We start from the raw sequence: 20,640 nt of genomic DNA, 5'->3' as shown, positions 1-20,640 counted from the left end.
ACAGTAACTTTGAAATAATATTTATTTGAGGATTAGATGAAGAACATGGTAACAAGTTACTGCACTCAATATTCTATAATCTCCACAAATAATTCAGCCAAACCAGTAGACAGTGACATATTTGACTATATCCTTCTGCTCCTCCATCCCTATGCCCTCCTGCAGAGTTGAATAATGCTGCCTCACACTGACATTTACTTTAATGCGATGCTTTCAGCCCATGCAGACAAATGCCACAGGGACCTCTTTTATGGAACTCACCCTGGTCACTTCAAGGCTGTTGAAAACATTGTTGGAAATGTTGTTCATTATAGCATACACTGTTTTTCCTGAGATCTCTTAAGATTATCCTACCTCTTTGACCACCTGTTCCTGAACAGTTCATTTGTTTTCATATCCTGAATATTGACCGTGCCATAACCTATCAAATTCCTTCAACATGGCTGCTGAAAACCTTAGACACAATGGTAAGTGTATAAAACTTTTATTAAAGTGTACTTGTATTTTGTCCTATTTCTGGTTTGACTTTAAGTCCCTAGTCTTGTTATTTTTCCACTTTCTCACCTATTTCTAATTATGTTGCTTTGATGTATTTTAAATATCCTCATAAGCTATTTCAAATCCTTTTCAGAACAACGTGAGGATCAAATAAATAAAACTATGAGCAATTTCATATGTGCAGACTAAGATGGGACGAGGAATACTCATAATGTAAAATTAGGTTTTCTTTAAAAAGAATCTACGTCGAATAAATTGGGCTTTTCACCTTTCTGTTGGCTTAGATGCCACCTCTTTACTCATTCGCTCAGAAAGGCCCTGATTTCACATTTTTTTTCTTGTAACTATCCTAGTGCTGATTAAATAGTAGGTATTTTATCTCTGCCTACTTAGAATCAGTGTATCACTGAAAATTAAACAATCTTTCTAACACATCACAAACTCGCTGAGAGATGCAGCTCAATCTTGGCTAACAAGTGAAATACTAAGAATGTCACTCTTATTAATGTCCACATGTTTTTCACCTGGCCAAGAAGATAAGGATCTAGGAGAAAATGGAGAAGAATTTCACTGGGTAAATGGTTTAGCCTATAAGACTGTGTGTGTGTGTGTCACAGTATGTCAAAATAGTACCTACACAGGCTTGAATTGATCAAGAATAGCTTCAGAGAATAGAGTATATGTGGGACTTGAAAGGACAAATTAGAAAGGAAGAAACTAAGAATAGTACAGTAGAAGAGAAATAACTAAAGAAAAGGTGATGAGTAAGAAACAGTGGGACTTCTTCTCGGCCTTCCTTATTTATTATGGAAACCAATAGGGAATATGAATATAATTATTCTTTGGAATTTTACTTCATTTGACCAGGATTGACAATCAGAGTAGATAATTATATTTCCCATATTTTAACTTTATTGCTAGGAAGACATTTTCTATGTCGTTTCATACATTAAAGCATTTTTAGCAGTTATATTCTCTTGGCACACAGAATGTTGTTCATGCATCTATTATAAGAATAAAACCATTGCTATCTGTTTATCTGTTTACATTTTGGCCTATCTACTGGGTTCCAAAAGCCCTGAGGTCAGACCTTTTCCTTATTCATACTTTATTCAAACAGTGCCTGGCTCAAGCTAAGCCTCCACTGAATATCATAAATACTTTACTCAAAATAGTCTGTGCTTTCAAAGATTATACTGAAGAAAAAAAAAATACTGAGGTGACGAAACAACTAAGGAAAAAAGCATGCTGGAATGGGTAGAGGTAAGTCTGTACGAGTACCTCAGAATGAAAGAATTAGGTGGGATAAAAATCATACAGAAGGCTTCATGGAAGAGATGGAACATGTACTGGGATGAGAAAGTATTTAGAGAAAAGGGAACAGACTTCTCCAACATGGCGAATATATTTTGATTTAGTGCCCAGCTGTGTTCCCTGCATGTGCCAGGCCTTGTGTTAGCCACTGGGGACACACAGGAATGAGACAGACTGAGTCAGAGCTTACAGTTTAGCAGGGCATGGAGAGAAGCAACAGTGCAATGCAATGAGAGCCACTGTGGAGGAAGTACAGCATCCCCTACAGGTACAGGGAAAGGGTTTCCCTGGAGGTAAGAACAGTCTTCTTTGAGTGACTGTTTAGTCGAGACTTGTAGTTAAGGTGTTAACAAAATAAAGGTGCTAAATTGTGTATCTTAGGGGTGAGAGTAGTGGTGGGGGAAAAGGGATTTTTCCAGACTGGAAAAAGAGGACAAAAAAAGCAGACTGGCCAATGATGAGGCTGAAAATGTATGGAAAAACCAAAATATAAAGGACTTTTAAAACCCTAAAAAGGAGTCTGTCTTAAGAATAAATAGTGAACAACTGAAAGACTGGGAGCAAAAGAATAACCCAGTAAAAATAAAAGAATAATAATGATAATATACATAGTCAAGTATGGAAGAATTTGAATAGATTAGGTTATTTAGAATAAAGATTACATTATTTGGAGTTCTGTGACATTAGTAAAGTGGAATTTGATTCTGAGAGACTTTGGGAGACAAGTTAAATGTTTCAATCTCTTACCAAAAGACTTTAGCGAGCCATGACTTGTTTATTAGCCAAGATAGGCCAGTGTATGCTTCAGGAACAAATTACCCCCTCGATCTAAATCTCAAGTACAGAGATTGATTAGAAGCAAGATATTATCCAGAAAATATGTGCAACAACCCAAGTGGAAGATGGGAAGAGACGGAACCTGGAACGGAGCATAACAAAAATGAGAATGGTGCATATTCTTACCAGCTGAAAATCTAACAATTCACTGAATTTAAGAGGTTTGCTAAATAAGCAGTGTTCTAGTACATTCTGACTTTATTACTTTTTGAATGCAGCTCTCTAGCGATACAGATTCCTGTCCCATGATTCAAATGCCCATTTTTTGAAATGACTACTTGTCACAACAGAACACTTCATATTAATGGCATGAAGTGAGGGCACCGAATGGGTCTAGCAGAGTGCAGCAACCTGAAGCCTTTCTGAAATGAAAGTTTGAGAAGCCAGACGCTAAGAACAACAGTGTAGCATTTGTAATGTACTAAAAGCTTTTTGCTCTGTGGGAAACAGAGTTATTAGAGAGGGCAGTCTGAAAATGTACTGTTCCGAGATTTGGGAGCTATAGCCCTTGAAGGGAAGATTTATTCTGGTAGATTTTACAATCTATCCATTTTTGGTGGTTGTGATGTATGAGTCGCAAGGGTAATAAACTTCAAATAGGTTGAAGTAAAGTTAAGTACTTCCCAGTATCTTCTATTAATTATCTGTGAAAGAGAAGAAAGAAAATTAATGCAGAGACATAAGCTGATCTTTGAACAAAGGGGGATATGTTTTATTATGATGGTTTCAGCTACAGTCCTTTTCAAAATGGGCAAAAGGATTAAGAAATATTTAAACAGATTAAAATTATAAATAGAGCAATGTGAACAGTAATTTGAATGTTATATATACTAAGAAGGAACGTGGCCAGTTAATATGTACATAAAAAGACCAAGCATAAGATCAGGAAAATATCTAGTTAATAATAGGCACTGACAAGGCTTTTCTAAATAGGAGTATTTCCATTCTGTTACAGCTAGAAAATACATTTGTTTCACAATTTTTTAAAAGAACTACATGCTCCCAATAATTAATCAAGCATTCTTAATTTCTATATGTTTATATAGGAAAAAAAGAAAACTAGGGCTTAGAAAATCATCAGTGTATTCACTGTAGCACATTGTTTGAAACAATGAAATATGGAAATACATATAAACTGGGAATGGATAAATATAATGTCACATACCCACATGGTAACTTAGGTAGCATTTAAATGAATCAAATAGATCTACGTCTATCATAAAATATCAACATGCACAAAAGATATAAATGGAGGTGAAGAGACCTCATTTCATTCAAGCAGCTCACAGTGTAGGAGACAGAAAATTAAGTGTATGGCTAGGGTACAGTGTGACATTGGTCACAGAAAGATGCCAGTGGTGTGTGCTATGGTAGCACAGGGAGGGAGAGCTATGAGAGAGATATTAGAAAGATATAGGAAGTGCATTGATTCTTGAAAGGTGAACATAGGTGTCTTGACAACTTCTTGTGCAGAACTTCAAATGCCCTCAGCCCTACCTCGTATTCCAATCCCTGCTGGGCGACCAGCTGGACACGGGTGGACTCGGACAGCACCTTGCTCAGGCCTATGTATAAAATTTTTATTTCTTGTTTATCAGCAACCCCAGCAGCTTCTCTGACACCTTCAGGTGTGATGCTGGCACCAATCTGCATGGCACTTACACATGAGCAATCCAGATGGGCAGTGAGCAACCCCATGGGGCCAAACTTGACCACTGGAGGCTGGGAGTCAATGGATAAATACTTCTTTCCATCCATTGGATAGACAGTTATGAGAACATGAGTGAGGGGGGGAAACAGTACATTCAAAGACTTGTAAGTCGTTCACTTTTCTTGAGGCTAGTGTACGAGTGGCAATGTGATGAGAGACGATTCAAGCACCAGAGCCTGAAGGGCCTTTTGTAACATACAATGAAACTAGAAGTCTATCAGGTCATCGTGGGATTACACTGAGTGATTTAAATCTGGGTGACGGTAAGAAACGTTTTACAATTTGTTTTTAATTTTTGTAGTGATGTGGAGGCGAATTTGAATGTGACACAGCCAAAGATGGGAGAGGAGTTCATGGTCCAGAAAAGGAATCACCAAAACTTTTTAAAGATAAATTGTTGTATATAAAAGATAAATTTAGAAGGACATATCGACAGTACTTAGGACATATGATATTAAGGAAAAGAGAAGAATCTGTATTATCATTCCTGTTGTAACTTGACAGTTGCCACAGACTCATCTGGAAGACCCACTTTTGCAGGAGCTACAAATGCATACGCACACATGCATACACACCTGTCTATGTAAGTCTGAGGCAGAGGTACCTCGAGCTGTTCTGACTGAGATTTCACACAGGCAGACATAAGTCACACTGGATGGCACGGGAGAGGCCTGCTTTGGAAATAGGTATTTGAAAGTTGTTGCATTTCACTATCAATGTGCTATTCGATGGATGAAATTGACTCTTGGCAAGAGTATATGGGGGAAGTGAGAAGCCGGACCTGGGGAAAATGATGAGGATTTCCTACAAGGCAATTTGGTAAAAGACAACTCTATGGCTAAGTCTCAAAACGCACTGTCAGGAAGTAAGGAAAGAAGCACATGAGAACAGAAAGTCTTAAGCAACTGAGAGAAATGAAAGTCAAAGACCACAGTGAGGTCAGCTAAGATAAAGACTGAAAATTATTCACTAAACTACATATTGTAGGACGTTAGTGAAGTCAGTTGCAGGGCAAGAATGAAGATTTAAGAGGCTGGATTACAGGAAGTTGAGGCACAGCTGGGGAGGGAAGGGTAGACAGTGAGGATGGACTCCTTTTAAGTAGCTTGTAAGGAAAATACAGAGGTAAGGCTAGGCCCAATTACACTTTAAATGAAAATTCTTCCAGCGTTGATGCTACATTTGTAAAATATTTGTTACTAAATGTAAGAAAACGTTCAGTAATTGAATTGGAGAATGCCTTTCTCACTGTTCAAAGCTGCTAGTGAAAAGTCTAACAGAAATACTCAGATAGAGTAAATGTGTTTGTTTAAATTAACATGCAAAGCTTTTTGCACTTTAATCCTAAAGTTTCCACCTATTTTCACCTGCAAGAAGAGAATAGGCTCAGCCAAAAGGCAGCATTTACTTTTATCAATCACAATCTGTAATTACTATACAGAAGTAAATTTTTGTCTGTTTGTTTGCTTGCTTGCTTGTTTCAGGAAACCCACAGAAATTCAAACAGATGGAAAAAAGGTGATAACTATTGAAGAAACAACAAGGTAATTCACTTTTTCTTTAACCCTGAACCCAAACAGTCAATATATTCAGAATGTACCTTAGAGGGCAGAAAACTATTCTCAGGCATCAGATAATCTGAGATTTATTTGAATAACTTAACTGCCTAGAACAAAATCATTGATTTTCAAAAAAAAACAACACAAAACAAGAAAAAATTCTGTTGGTGTTTATGTATTTTTTTAACCAAGTAAATTGCAGCCCAATGGCTCTGATCAATTCAGACCACAGTTTTAACATTTTTGGTTTTCCAGGATTCACGAGTTCAAAACATGAGAAAAATATGAAAGTGAGATGATACTGTAGGGGGAAAAAATGAAATTATGTGATTGAGTAATGGTGCCGTATGATTCCATTTTACTACCTGCCAGAGAAAGAGTGTGGCGCTACACAATTAAGGGCTAAAGATCGGTCAAGGGCAGGATTGGCCTTATATCCTGCCTCTGTCAGTTACTGTCTATGAGATGATGGGCAAATTCCTGATGCCATCACTCTGTAGAAGATTTGTTAATATCCTCATTAAAATATACATGAGGATACAGCGATAAAAGAGTGGTAAACATTAATATTCCTACTATTTATCATTATTATTGTGGTGCTGGGGATTCAGACACACATACCTACATGCAAACCAACTCAGAGATAAACACCCAGTTGGGTATATGACAGAATGGAGTGTCAAACTAAATTAAAGTAAGTTTTTGAAAGGAGAAAAGACAGAAAGATTCACAGAAAAAGAAAGAAGAAAGTAAGGGAAGATGCAATCATGAAGGGAAGGAGGGATGAAGGAAGGAAGAATGGGAGGGAGGGAGGGAGGGAAGGAGGGAGGGAGGAAGGAATGAATTACTCAGAACTAAATAAGAAACTGTTTCCAAATTAACCAGCTATAGAAAATATGTGTTAAGTAGTTAAAATAGGTTCAAAGGGAGACAATTTGGAAGACAGCAGTATAGCAGAATAGTAAATTGACACAATTGTAACCATGAGTTTTTTTTCAAAGCAATTACTTTAGATCTATTTCCATTACCACCTCCATCAATTAAAAATTATGCATACATCAATTTTCAAGTAACCTCTGCTTTCAAGGGACAAAGATTAATAATACTGTCATGCCACCACATCCTACTCCCTGCAATCTCTTTCCCATAGTAAATGAACACTAAAGTTAATCCAAGATTAAAAGCAGAAATAAAATATATCAGAAACATCTTCCATTAAGTCAGGACACAAAGTAGCGATTTAGGTAGTGTCGGGGGATTAATGCCACACTTTCTTCCTATTTACCAAAAGAATAAGTCCATGAAAATTTAAAGAGCGTTGATACCAGGAGCCAAGAGACCTGGGCAGTACCCTCCATTCTGCTATTTATTTCATTTTATTTTTATTGTTCTTGTACTTGCATGCATATTTAAACATAAATCACTCAATATTTTCAATATGTTTTAGGCCCAATTAGTTTCATCAAACCTCTGTGGACATTTAAGTAGTTTAACTTCATCCAAATTAACACCTTCCTAATAGAAGAAACTAAGCCTCAGAGTACATGCTGTGTTGATTTGACATCCAGGGGAAGCAAAGGAAATTTTATAAAATTTGTCTTACCCTCATTAATAGTCAAGGTGGCATATGGGATCCAGGTGAATTTTTTAAAACAGCAAATTTCCCCGTCATAAGAAGTAACCGCTTATCAGAAAATCCCTTTTCTTCTCTTTTGTGGCTCAGTAGGCAATTGAGCAGGTAGGTTTTTCTTGTGGTTGAGGTTTGTTTGTCTTTCCATATCCCTGTCTAATTGTAACCATCCTCTCCATAGATAACGGCATAGAAAAACTGGAGTAGAGAATAATCTTTTTAGAAGATAATCTCACTTAGTATCATAAAATAGTTGGATACTAACATTAAGATAGGGTCTTATCTGAGGTTTCCTTTCTGTAAATAATCATGCTAAAACTATGGAAGAATTGAGAGAGACAAAATCATTACCAGAATGCTTCCTCCAGACTTTTTCCTCACCTCCTTTGAAATAGGGAGCTTTCTATGGGGTCTAAGAAGGACACCAAGCTAAGGAGTTTGCCTTTGACTCAAGGCTCTTGGAACTGCCACAGACTGAAATGCCTACTCATTCTTCCAAGAATACCCTTGGATGAAAAACCCTTTGTGAAACCTTCCATGCATGGCCCTTCCCATTCAAAATTAATCATGTTTCCTGTTTCCTTGATGTGTTACTTACTTGACCCTTGAGGAACAAGTAAATCAAATAGACAGCAGACTATATTAGTGTCAGATTTTCGTTAAAATTAGGACACTGCTTATATAAAGAACTGCTATTTATTCAGACTTCTATCGCATATTCAAATTAAAGTCATCTGGAAGACTGGCCTCTCCCTTTATTTTTTCCCCTAGTTATGTATCGCAAAATCATAACCTCCACAGCTTTATCCACTTCCCAAACGTAAAAGAGAAATTTTGGTAGAACTTCTGAAAAAAATTAATAAAAAATAACTCAGTTTTCTATAAATGGTAACACATGCACACACATAAATATGCCCTTACACATGAATACAGCATCAACGTCTTAATTTGATAGTCAAACCAAAGGGAGAAAAATTTAGCTTCTAAAATAGTTAAACCAGCTCGACCTACTCATTTTATCGCAGTTAAACCAGCTCGACCTACTCATTTTATCGCCGTGGAACCTGAGGCACAATGGAGGAGAAATTATTTGATCAAGGTGTTTCAGTTCATTTTCAGAAGTAACAAAAATAAGCAAAATATTGCCATAAAGCAGGTTCAGCAATTTGCAAAGATACACAAGATATTTTGACACGATTGTCTCATTTGATTTCAACCCTAATCAAACTCTTCTGCAAGTTGGAACAGGATCAAGACCTCTAAGGAAAAGATTAGAATATCTGTTTTCTTGAAGCTTTAGAATATTAACACAACCACTGGTAGCTCTTGGTTAAATTACCAAAGTGAGTGAGTCAATTAAAAGGTGTATTTCTTATGCTTATCAGAACTGCAGAATTATTCTAAGATCTACATTCTGCTAGGAAGTTTTCTACCATTAGCTCCATAGAAATTTCCAGTGTTTTTGAGATCTTTCCATTTTAAAGCCTGAGGGCTTTTCATGTTTAGAGAAGTCTCCCCTTTTTAAATCTAAAGCATTTTATGAATATAAGAACAAAATAAAAATATAATAAACACATAATAGATATATAATGTAAATGCCTAAGACTATAAAAATATAATAAAAGAGATAGACTATGCTTACAGAAAATCGCTAAGCGTTTTGAGATACGATTTTCCTGGAAGACATACAATTTTATTTGCAAAGAAGCTTAATTTAGATCTTACCAAAAAGATATAATTTTTGAAAAGATAAAAAAGAAGGTTGAAGAATTTGGCTACATAGAGTATAGCTTTTTGTTGTTTGTTTGTTTGTTTGTTTGTTTGTTTTAATTTGGAAATTCCATTCCTTGTCATATGTAAGACATTCACCAAGTTCTACCAGTCTGTCTTTGGCAACGAAACAAGCAAAACTGCTTACTTCTATCAAACAGAAAAAACTTCAAAAAGGAAATTAACATTTCAAACAGAAGAGCGGGGAAGTGTTAACTAAGACGTGTCTTTGAATTATTTATAGTTCATGATCTGTGCATTGAGGTGGGGTGAATTCAGATGGTTGCTGAGAGAATAGGGGAACACATGCCCTAAGAGCTTGGGTAGTGACTCTTCAATTGCAACGATGAAATGTTCCATAACTCAGAAGCCAATGACACATTTCCTGTAATTTCCAGTTCACTGTTTCACTTTGACAATATAGGTTTCAACCTTCAATCAAGGAGAGGCTTAGAAAAAGCAAACTTCCTCTTAGGAAGGGAAATGTATCCTGTGAAGTTGCTGCTCCACATATCGTCAGTCTAACCATTTTTATCCAACCCTCAAGGTAGGGGAGTCTCCTTATGGACTGAGGAAAGCTCATAAATATTTATTTGTATACCCATTTGTTATATGTATGTTTGTTTGGGTTTTTTTTTTTATTTGTATACCCATTTATTATGTCTCCTCCACAGGAATATATTTCTATATATTTCTAACGTTAGGAAGCTTCTCTTAATCATCGTGGCAGTGTCAGAAAACTAGAAAAGCAGGTGTTCCAAAATATATGTTGAATGAAAGAGCAAATGTCATGTTTACCTGAATGAGCTATCACTCCAAACAGCTCTAGTGATACTAATGCTTCATAAGGAAGGATAACAGTGTGATCCTATGGGGTTGAAGGAGAGGGCAAAAATGAATTTAGAAATAATCGCTGAAAAATCACTGTTAGGATTTATGAGTTGTGAGTTGTACTGAGGGTTTCAAAACTTAGCCCGTGAAGGTGGGTACTATGACGTCCCTTCTACATGGTGTTTGCATACTTTGGATTGAAAAGTATGCAGGCATGAATTTACCATGCGGGAAGAATGATTTCCAACCCTGAGAATGGTTATTTTCACAAAGCAAGAGGGAATATATTTTGGCCAGCCCAAGGGAACACTAACAATATCATATCGTAAATACAAAAGTCCCAACAGTTTAGAAAAGAAAAAGAAAAGCAACTTTATTATTCTCCCTTCTATAGTTCTAGAAACAAATGTTTCCATTAGGAAATATGTGCTAGTGAAACACATCCTTTTCCCTGAAAATTCTATTTAGACAGTTAAAATCGGTATCGCTATTGAATTGTTTGCCCAAATATTTCATATTGAAAACACAAATATTTTTGCTTGGGATGTTACAATTTAATGTGAAATAACTTCTCCTGATAGGAAAATATTACTGTTGCTTAGCGATATTTTAATGTAACTTTATATTTTAGTCAAGATTACATTCTCAGGATTCAGAAAGACCAACCTCTTTTTTTCTTTTCCACATCACATTTAGTTTCTTCTCTTACTGAAGATGCTTAATGAAAACCTAGACTATTTATTTCCTGGCTTCCAAATTGTCCAGGCAAATAAAGGCAAGAATACTTAAAGATACAGTGCATGTATTGATTGAGGGCTGCTGGGATATGGATCAAATCCTATGTCCTTGTAACTTGGTCTGGCAGCAAAGTGGTTTCTGGTGGCAAAATCATCCCCAGGAAGTGAAATGTTGGTGCTGTCAGCTGGCATTTGTGCTGGTATCCTCTGAAGTGTGAAGAGCAAGGAGTTGTATAGGGGACACCAACATTTCACTTTACTAAATCTATGCTCTCCTAAATGTCTGGCATCAAAGACTAGAAAAAACAGAGGTTCTTGCTCCTACTAATGTCTGATTGTCTTTGCAAGAATTTCCCTCATACTGCATGATAAAAAGAAAAAAGAAAAACCCTCTTAAAACCTCAGAAATTTGGTCTCCTGATAGACTGCACTGGCTATAAAGCTTAGCTATAGCTTCCACCCAATTGATCTTATTTGGGATTGCTCAACTGTCGCTCTCTTCTATATAATAGTCATTTCCCAGAAATGTCACATGTCCCAAGTGGTTATGGCCATGACTAAATTAAGTTTACTGTACAGCAATCACTAAACGTCATTTTTAAAGTACAGTATCAACCCTGATTTAAAGAACCACAGAATGGAAATAAATAACTATTGGCATTAACTATAAACATATTCGTAAATCTATAAGGTAGGCACACTACAGTTGGAAATAGAAAACATGAAGGTATCATCACTGAGGCCCATGGCAGACCTTTTTAAACTTTATTAATATGATTAGGATTCAAAATTAAATATAATTCAATGAATAATTTTATCTTTTATTTAATTTTAAGAATAAACCTTTAATAAAATCAGTACACATCCTAATTGTTTATTTACACAATATTAACATTCAGACAGAAGGGTCACTAAAGCACAGTTAATTAAATATAAATTAATGTGGTGGAATATTTAATTATCTTTTCTCCACCTCATGCCTAATGATTATGTAAATGCCTTGCATTTAATCTTGTTGCCAGGAAATTAACGTAATGGGCTTTAACAAATGAACATTTTGTATGCATTACAGGACACTTTGTCTAAATTTTAACAGCACGGGATTAGTTTCAGATAATAACATGATTACACAATTTAAAATGTAAATGTATACCATACTTTCACCCCTCCCGCTACCTTTTTTACCGAGAGGAGACTAAAATTGTTCAAAAGTCATTCAATAACTCAGGTTCTGAAATGCCAAAGGTTTCATTGCTGATCAAAGAGAAAGCCAGGACCTTTTAAAGGAAACCCTTCAAAAAGAAAAAAGGTCAGTCCCTATACAGTGGACAGTTAAATCAATGATTTCACACAATGACATCTTTAAAAATAAATCACTTTGGATGTCAGCAGATGGCAGGGACATCGGCACTCGAAGTGATTTCTCAAACTTTGGGGATTTTCTGAAGTGCCAGCACTTTTGAATGTGGTCACAGATCATGGGACTTGTCGCCCTTTCAAGGATTCGTAGCCTTGGATTGCGTAATCATAAGTCTCATTAGATATCCCATTAAAAGATGTGAGACAGAGATTTAATTTTCCAGAGTAAGATCCTTGTCTTGAACAGTTTTCATGAATAGACACTCCAATATATAAATGAATAGACATGGTGTGTCCTCCCCCGGGATGGACGTTCTCACATAGGGGATGCTAGGCAGAGGAAGTGCCAGGCATTTCTCACTCTATCGACTGAAGTACATGTGGGTGCCCCTACACAGTTCCTTGCTCTGGGCACTTCAGAGCAAATGCCAGCTGACAGCAACAACATTTCACTTCCTGGAGGTGTTTTTGCCACCAGAAACCACTTTGTTGCCAGACCAAGTTACAAGGGTCTAGGATTTAATCCTCCACATCCCAGCAGCCCTCAATCAATGATTAGAGCTGGTATGTTAATGAACTGGCTACCTTGCTTGCCCCTAAGGTGAGATCATTTTTAGGCACATGTTTTGTACTGACTCCTAGAGTTTCCTACTGGAATTCAGTCAAGTTACCTGTGGAAAGTGGCTTGACTATGCCTTCATTGCCTCTCTTTTTCTATTTTACTTTCTAACTCCTTTACCAGTGTTTATTTCATTTCTCAAATAAATTCCTTGCATTTCCATCTTTACTCAGCCTCTGTTTCTTGGCAAATCCGAACTAAGATTATGTTTGTTTGCTAGTGGAGGAATGAATGCCGTTAGACATAGGATTGAAATCAGCACATTATAAAGTGGCATTAGGATGAGTGCAAGATCCAGGAATTTCTAGTTTTATTAGATCACAACCACTTTTCCGTAACTAAATCTCTGAATGAGATGTATAGAAAAAGAATAATAACTATTAAGATAGTTAACAGATGAGGGCTTATTACACAACAGACATGTTTAAGTGCCTTACATGTATTATCTCATTTGATTCTCAAAAACTCCACAATGTAGATACTATTATAATTTCTCCAAACTTAGTAGCTTATAACAACGGCTAGTTTATTGAATCTCATGATTTTTGTGAGTAATACATTCAAGCAAGTCATGGGGTGAGATTATAAACAAAGGTCCGTGTAGATGAGCAGATAGATGACCGATGTGAAATCTTCCCACCACTATAGCTTTTTAAACTATATATAATAACCATATATATGACATATATACATGTATCATATATACGTGTGTGCTATTGAAATGGGGAAAATCTTAAATATCTCTTAGAAACCCAGTAATGTTTTGCTTCAAACATTTATTTTTCATTATTTATATCACACTTTAGTATTATTACTATTGCTTCGCTGGCATTAGACATGCTTTATTTTGCCAGTATCTTAGCAAATATATGTGTGTAAGTATATATATGTGTGTGTGTGTGTGTGTGTATGTGTGTGTGTGTATATATATACACACACATATATATTTGCTAAGATATTGGCAAAATAAAGCATATCTAATGTCAGCAAACAATAGTAATAACAATAATTATATATATAAAATCAATTGTCTTTAAAAAGGAGAGGGATAGAAATAGAACCAAAGATTCATTTTATTCACTTCAAATCTCATAATTCTCGTTATTCAAGTCTTGCATTAACACAGGATTTAATGAGAGACTCTGCCTTAAAATGTGTTATCAGTCATCAGTAATGGAAGGACAGTTCTATTGTTCTATTAAGCACTTACATCGTATTAATACTGAATATAATGTTATGCTAAATGAATATCATCAAAGTATTTTAAAGAAACTTTCTAAAATCATTAATACTTTGTCAAAAGGAAATACATCATGCTTCATTTTACTAATTGGATTGGTGGGATTTACATATGTTACACCGTGAATCTCAACCTATAATTAGTGCCCAATCACCAAAATTAAGACATAAAGTTCTTCACTTCCAATTCTCTCATAAAATTAGAAAAATTTTAGTTATATTTACAAACTATTCTTTTATTTTCATCTGTGAAAACAAGTGACTCTCCAACATATCCAGGGAAAATCAACATGTATTATATATCATCTAAGATCTTAAATTAGGATTTGTAGAAAATTGGGTAACAATATAATTTTCTTATCTCCAGCTGAACTTCTAGCCAGGAAAGTTGGGGAAAACATTGGATTTGCTTGGCATTGTCTAATGTTTCACTTTCTATCCTTGGCAAGACTGCAACATAAATATGACAGCCCTCGACTTCATCCTCTGTCGACATATTAAGATGACTTTGGGACCCGGATGGAGGCAGCACAGGAAGAAGGCTCTGCTCTTGATTTCCCTTCTCTTCTTCAGGTACTGAAGAAACAGTTTCATATTTTCATATTCTTAAAGTTTGTAGAAAAACATTTGAAAAAAAAAAAGATTCCACTCCTAACATAGTTTGAAAATCGGTCAAACAAGGATTTATAGATGAGCAGGGGGGAGGAAGAAGGAAAGGAAAAACTGATCAAAGCTAATCCTTATGAACCACTCGTTCGTTTGTTGTAAGAATCACTATCAACTGAATATGCAGCTCAGTGTCTCTAAAATACAATCAGGAGACAGAGGAAAAGAGACAAATGTTTAGATATAAACACCTATTCCATTGCATTCTAGTAATAAAGCCATGAACACAGGCTCCTTGGCGTCGAATGATAATTGTCTCTCTGTTAACCAACTGAACTATGTTCTGAGAAACAAATGTTTTCTTCGTGTTTAAGTCTCAGCACCTATTATAGAGTGTTACAAATAGGAAACGTTTATAAAAAGGATGTTGAGAAAACAAATCCAACTCTATAGGTAATGACAATTGTACATGTTGAAAAATTAAACAGAAACTTCTCATAAGCTCACATTTAACTCAGCCACTAATTCCCAACATGCATGCTAAGACTCATCATTTTATTACAGATCAAAAGAAACCCTAAAATCTATAGATCATGTTACACAACCTGGAGCCTCTGAGTTCCTCTTGTCTGAATTGGAAAGTGAATGTAAAACTCCTATACTCTGTGTCCCTAAAGCTGGGCAAAGCAGTGGGGATTTCAATTAAAAACCACAGGAACAGAAAGGAATACGTCAATAAAACCACAGACTTGTAAGTACTGCATACTAGCTTGCAAACAAACACAGCAAGCCTTCTTGGAGTATGAGTCTATTACTCTAGATTTAAACGGAGTGTGAGATGGTGGAAGTGACTGTCTCAGTCTGGTTTTCCCTCATTTCATATACAGGGGAATGCAGACTCGCATCCTTGGTTCCTTGGAGCAAATGCAATGAGGAAATCGCCTAATTGAAGAATGCATCACTGGAGTGGGAAAAGCTGAAATGATACTAAATCTGCCTTTTAAGTAGGAAGATCATTAAAGTAAGAGACTTTTAAGGTTGAACTGATATGCAGTCAGTAATGGTGGAAAATTAGTTTTTTCAAATATAGAATTCAGGTTAATAGCCACTTAAATTACATGGTTTTCACTGTGAGTTTTCTGCAAACAGTGTCTGACATTAGAATATATTTGTTGAGTAATCAACTAGTTTATAGAGAAGTATAATCAGCACATAAAATATGACATATTTTACAAGGCTAACATCAGAATAAAAGCAGTCAAGTAGAACAGAGTGTAGGCAAAGCATTTAATTTATAATTCACTGCACGTAGCTGTGTATTTTTTTAATATGCAATGTATTACAAATACTTAAGAGAAGACCGTTATGTGGGAAAAATTGGATAGTTTACCTGGTTAATTAATTAGGCTAAATGTGGCTTAACTTTGCTACCGGTTAATAACTGGTTTCAAATATATTGGCTTCTCGTTATGCTTGAACAGTTCATGAAATTAATCTTATTGACTACCTAGTGTATTAAGAGACTATTTTAAAAGCCACGGTATTTTTAGTTAAGGACTATTTCAATTGACTTTGACAAAGAAAGCTTTATTTTTCTTTCCACAGAAAACATGGTTATTTTACCCTTATAGAAGGACAATAGAAATAAAAGTCAGCTTTGTTTATTTTCCAACATTTCGACGCTGACCGTATTGCAGAGTCTAATGAAACATGGTGGTAGACATGGCACTTATTACTTTATGGAGGGTTTTGTTCCTGAGTAAAAGATAAAAGGCTGGGGATGCAAGTGAATAGGTCTTACTTCCTTAGGTTCCTATATATTGTAAAGGATATACAGTGTGGTATGTCAGGAAATTCAAAGGTTGTGAGATGGCCTGCACTTCCTAAACAACTTTCATGAATAATAAATTTCAAGGAGTTTGATAGAGACTTAATCCTAAACTCTTGGTTCTTATCACCAAGAACTTGTCTGTAATGACAGAGCCCAACAGTTACAGACCGTGTTATCTGGAAGTCAAAATCCAATCATAAACTATTAAAAGGGAGTATATCGTCCTTGTATTTGAATATATAATCTTAGTGATTAAAAACAGAACATAGGACAAGTTCGATCAAAATCTATTCATTGCTAAGTCTCCAGTGTTTATTCCATCCAGTCTCTGACACACATCAGGTGTTTTATAAATAGCAGCTGGGTGGATAAACAAAAGAATTCGTGAGTGAAATGTAACATTAGGTACCAACAAATCTAGAAGCTACATTTTCTAAAATGTTCCCCCCTCCGTTTTTTCCTTTGTTACACAATGTCTGTTGCATCATAAAAGGCATGTAAAATATCTGACTACTCCCATAGGTACTTCAGTTTTGAGATCATATCACAACAAAGTGACTGAGACTTAGCGAAGAACGCCACTTTAGCCATGGACACCATGGAACCAAAATGTTATATTTTCATGGAATGGGATGTAACACAGAAAACTCAAAACTCAGTATCTCACCATACAAATCTTAAATAGATCTGTCAGGATGTGTAGTTGTTGCAAATTACAAGAAGAGAACAGTTAGGGTCTGCTTTTGTTCCTAACTTACTCAAACATATTATTAATAAAATACCAAATATTTAATACTGAAGTCCCAAAATGCTGCTTAGTTATATGTAGGCATATATCAGATTATTAAAAAGCAGTTAGCACAAAGCACACTGGAGTAGATGTAATAGTTATTTACCTAATGTAATGTGTATACAAATTAAAAGGTTAAAGTTAATAATAAGCTGAGAACACTAAACAAATGAAAAAACAATGCGTTTATCATTTGCAAAATGACATTTATTTAAAACAAGTAATGTTACTAAATCAGCTTCCAACTTAAAAAAATACTCAGCTTAATGTATTAAAATGTATGTCAATTAAAATTTTAAATGTTTTAAACTTCTAATATAAGCACTGTTATTAGCACCCTAGGGGATACAAAAATTAAATGATAATATATTAACATAATAATAATAATAATAAACTGGCCATAGTTGAATTGCTGCTATGTTTCAGTGAAATTAAACTACTGCTTGAAATTAAACTACTGCTTGAAATTAAACTACTGCTTGAAATTACACCTACTGCTTCATCTCATATTAACTGTAGGACTGTCTATTTTAGTCCATAGAAAAAGCAATAACTGATGCCCTGAAGCCAAGGTCATATACCTCTGTGGACATTTACCTATGAGTCAAGATCTATTTGAGCCCAAGGCTCATACTTTTTCTCCAAACTGAAATTGAGTGTATGTGAAAATGTGTACACTCATACACACACACACTGCGCACTTGCACACACACAAACACACAATGTAATACATAGTGGTATGTAGTAGGAGGGGTATAAAGAGATTGTATTAGAATGGGAAATTATTTTTTGCTGGTGAGGGATGAAGGAAGGCTTCATGGAGGAGATGGCTTTTGAAAGAGCTTAACTCCAAAACTCAAACTTAACTCCAAACTCAAAGATAATAACTAATATTTTGGAGTGCCATCTTCCAATATTGTTCCATAAATGCATATTTATAGTATTGAACATCTACAGCTAGGTGAACGGGAGGCATTCAAAAATCAAAGTGCTATATTTTTAAAATCATTAAGTATCCTTATATGTTGTTTAAAGACTTCCTAATATTTCAAGTATGAATTTATCAAATGTTTAATCATTTTCTCAATTATTACTCTTCATATTATTATTAACTGTAGTGTAAACAAAGCTGTGACATATAATTTTGTCCATTTTTGTCATTATTCCCCAGGTTGAATTCTTCAAAGCTGAATTCCTCTAAAGTCTACTGACATTTTTAAAGTTCTTGATGAAGAAGGAATATAATTTTTATAGCAATTGATATGGATTTAAATTATTTGAATAATGAATGTGTATTGAGAGAAATATTGGGCTTAAAATTTAGCATATACAAGGCCAAAATTTAATTATGAATAAAAGTTTTATTAAGACATGTTCAACAAAGCACTGAAACTTCGTACTTCTTGAGCAGTACTTTTTTGGTACTTTTTCAGCAGTACTTTTCGTTATTGTATTGTTACTTAGGCTTGGAGTTGCAATTAAAATAGTTTGGCCAAAGAAACCAAAACAATTTTATAAGTAGTAAATAAAATTCAATTGGAAAATGTGAAATAGTTGGTTATCACACAGATCAATTAGTCAAGTTTCATATTTTATATAAAATATACCAACCATGCTCATATTCGGTACCAGGCCTAAGGAATCCTGTCTGAGGAAACTGTGTGCCCGTGGTATTCAGCCCTCATACGAGACACGTGGCATGGAGCGCCAGCAGCCCACTCACAGCTTAGTGCTCAGACCCCTGCCAGCTGGCCTGACACATGGATGAAAAGGAAGAGGGTTTTGTGACTGCCAGGCGAGGAGCGAGCTGGCAGGGGGCCACGTAGTCTTTGATAGCCAACTGGCACTTGGGAGCTCCTTACTCTCAAAGGGGTAGCCATGCGGGCTGCGTCCAAGCCGCGCAGCGCTCCCTGCCAGGCCGCCTGAGTGTGGAAAGGCCTCCTCCCAGGGGAAGCAGGCAGAGCGCTGGCTCCCTGCATGAATAAGTGAATGAATGCATGCCCTCATTCGCAGATTGAGGCCGACACCAGAAACACTGGCATTGCCCATGAGGTTTACTTGCTCATTATATTTACTCATTTACTTGTTGACTTTCAGAAAACGCATTTTCTAAGGATATTTAGTAGAATTCCTACCAAATGGTAGACCGTCTATCTCAGCCTGTTTCGAACAGCCCTGTTTCGTGATTATAATGCTCACACTTGCTATTCATTTCCAGAAGGGTCCTGGTTTGGATGATCTAGGATGTGGTCACTTGACTCCTAAGAAAATACCTAAATTGAGTTTTGGACTAAAAAAACCTAAAATGACAGAACTACTGATTCTCAATGAAACAAGTGAGATGATAACAGTGTGCATTTTTTCTAATTTTAGCGTTTTTATTATAAAAATTTCAAGATGTAAGAATATAAGAAATACTATATTATGAATTTCCAGATACCATCACCCAATTTTAACAACTATCAACCTTTTTTTCTATTCTAAACTTTACCTAAACAAAACATGACTTCCTTGAATTCTCACTCCATCACAATATTAATGAAGTATTTACAAGTTTTGTATTTTGGTTTGTTTTTTTCATGCAACAGGACTCCTGGGAATTGTTTCAAGAGAGTGAAAAAGAAAGAAATGAGTTATATAGTAACCCCCTATTATGAGAGTCACAATAAACATTAATTCTGCTATAGAATCTTTAATATGCTAAAGAAGTTGCATTTATGTGTGTTTGGAAGGGAAAGAACGCGGGAGGGAGAGAAGGAGGGAGAGAAAGAGAAGAAAAGTGAGAGGAAAGATATTATATGCCTATTGTCTATTGTTTCTGAGTGCTTTTCATTCATTTGTTCATTTTCATTAACTATTTTGAGTGCCTACTGTTTTCCAGGTCTCTTCTAGGTATTAGAGGTATAACTGAAAGAAACACACCATATTGCTGTTCTCATGGGGCTCTCATTTTAGATTGAAGGAGGACAGCAGGCCGAGAATAACACAGAGAAGCACCTAATCTGATCCAAGTGGAAGCAGGTGGCAAGGAGGAGGCAGGAGCAGAAATTCCTGGACGACACAAACTTGTTTTGGAGAACAAATCAGAGGTAGGAAAGGGAACAGAAATAAGGGAAGGCCACGTATAGCATTTGTAGAGTTTGGAAGATGGGAGAGTGTCTGTTCCATGACATAGTTTGACTTGACACTTCAATTATCAGTACCATGGACAAAGAGTTTGTTTGTTTCCACAGTCCTAGCACAAGACTACACTGGTGAAATACATTTGGATAGATTCTTCAAAACAATAAAAAAAAAAATAAAAAAGCA

This window comes from Rhinolophus hipposideros (genome assembly GCF_964194185.1).
Source record: "Rhinolophus hipposideros genome assembly, chromosome: 21".
Taxonomy (NCBI): Eukaryota; Metazoa; Chordata; class Mammalia; order Chiroptera; family Rhinolophidae; genus Rhinolophus; species Rhinolophus hipposideros.
Note: the sequence above shows the minus strand (reverse complement) of the source record.